Consider the following 2500-nt stretch of genomic DNA (forward strand, 5'->3'; position numbering starts at 1 on the left):
CAGTTTGTTCAAACATACTTTGCGAATGTGAAAAATGTATTTTTTGGTGACTGTAGAAAATGATTGAGTTGGTACATGGTCCACACTTTCATGTATTGGCATCCGGTTCTTCTTTGGACTCGCAATCTGTCAATCTTCTGGAACCAACTGAGTGTTGTGACTGTCTCCCGAATAAAAATATCCCCGATAGGCATGAAATTACAAACTGGAAATTTCCTCTGTAACAACTGCCGGTATGCCTCAATGACTGTTTAATCAGAGGGACTTCAAGACAGACTGTATTAATGTTCCATAGAAACATAGAAGATAGGAGCAGGAGTAGGCCATTCGGCCCCTCGAGCCTGCTCCGCCATTTAATGAGATCATGGCTGATCATCCAAATTCAGTCCCCTGTCCCTGCCTTCTCCCCATATCCCTTGATCCCTTTAGCCTTAAGAAATATATCTAACTCCTTCTTGAATATATTTAATGAATTGGCCTCAAGTGCCTTTTGTGGTAGAGAATTCCACAGGTTCACCACTCTCTGGGTGAAGAAATTCCTCCTCATCTCTGTCCTAAATGGCTTACGACTTATCCTTGGACTGTGACCCCTGGTTCTGGACTCCCCCGCCATTGGGAACATCCTTCCTGCATCTAGTCTGTCTAGTCCTGTTAGAATTTTAAAAGTTTCAATGAGATCCCCTCTCATTCTTCTAAACTCCAGCGAATATAAGCCGAATCGACCCAATCTCTCCTCATACGTCATTCCTGCCATCCCAGGTATCAGTTTGGTGAATCTTCGCTGCACTCCCTCCGTGGCAAGTACATCCTTCCTCAGGCAAGGCGACCAAAACTGCACACAATACTCAAGGTGTGGTCTCACCAAGGCCCTGTACAACTGCAGCAAGACATCCTTGCTCCTGTACTCGAATCCTCTCGCTATGAAGGCCAACATACCATTTGCCTTCTTAACCGCCTGCTGCACCTGCATGCTTACCTTCAGCGACTGGTGCACAAGGACACCCAGGTCTCATTGCACTTCCCCTTCTCCCAATCTATTGCCATTTAGATAATCTGCCTTCCTGTTTTTGCCACCAAAGTGGATAACCTCACATTTATCCACATTATACTGCATCTGCCATGCATCTGCCCAATCACTCAACCTGTCCAAATCATACTGGAGTTTCTCGGCATCCTCCTCCCAGCACACATGCCCACCCAGCTTTGTGTCATCTGCAAACTTGGAGATATTACATCTAGTTCCCTCGTCTAGATCATTTAATATAAATTGTGAATAGCTGGGGTCCTAGCACCAATCCCCGCGGTACCCCACTAGTCACTGCCTGCCACTCGGAAAAAGACCCGTTTATTCCAACTCTTTGCTTCCTGTCTGCCAACCAGTTCTCTATCCAGGTCAGTACCTTACCCCCAATTGCCTTGCTATCGCAATAGCAGCTTGGCTACCAGTGAAAGATAAAATGATCTTAAAGCGTGGTATTGCTTATTGTAAATCAGATGATCTTTTTGTAATGAAAAGAACGTTATACCGTGTAAATCGCAATATATTATTCTGCTACTCGGGTGGAGCTGTGCTCAATGGCTTGTTTCTTTAAACCACAAGGTCTAATTGCTTTAAGCAAACATAGCCTGAGGCTACCCAATGTTTCAACGGGCCAGAATTCATTGTAAAAATAACGGTGAGGCTCATGCCGCTCAATGTTATTTATGCACAAATTGGAGAGCAACACCAGGTGAGCGCAGATGCGCAGTTAAACATGACAATCCAGAAGTTGCTGTCCGAGATTCGCTGCCCCTCCGTAAGCTCTGCGAAAATGGCATCTTGCTGTCTGTCTTCAATGTCTTGAACGGTGTGAAGTTCCTGTACTTGCCCAGTAGATACGGACTAAACTCGCCACAGAAAGTTAGGGCTTGTCCTTTTTAATAGCATGGTAAGTCTTAATTACTGCCAAATAACTTCTCTGGTACTGAAAATTAACTTTTACAAGTGTGGAATCTCATTTCTTCAGATTTTAAGTGTTAAGATTTTTTTTAAAGTGTAAATTAAATTTTTTTTAAACTTTTTCTTTCTGTCTCTTTTCTCTCTCTCTCTTAATGCAATCTTTCGTTCTCTGTCTTTATTTCACTTTCTGTACCTGATTTGACATTAAATTCACTATTGTAACTTGCACTTCCTGGTTCAGACTCTGCGCTGTTCATTAACAATACTTCAATCTGGTTGGTTAAGGAGACACACAGTCCTGTCCTGTTCACACATGTCCCAGGTGCCCTGTGAAGGACTTACGCTGTTCCAATTTCTCACTAACAGCAACCTCCAGTGCAAAAGCTCATAGAAATTAAGTGGGCAAGGGTAAGGGTGCTGTTTGTTCGCCGCCTACAGAAAATTCTGGCCCAATATTGTTTTTGGTGAGGGAACTTTCTGATTGGAATATGCTTCAGGTTGCAGTTCAGAAGCACCCAGCATTTTATGATTGTTTTGCATCTGTAACAGAGTGTAATTGTC

Source organism: Somniosus microcephalus, chromosome 5 (assembly GCF_052327205.1).
Source record: "Somniosus microcephalus isolate GS21.2 chromosome 5, FLI_Smic_1.0, whole genome shotgun sequence".
Classification (NCBI taxonomy): domain Eukaryota; kingdom Metazoa; phylum Chordata; class Chondrichthyes; order Squaliformes; family Somniosidae; genus Somniosus; species Somniosus microcephalus.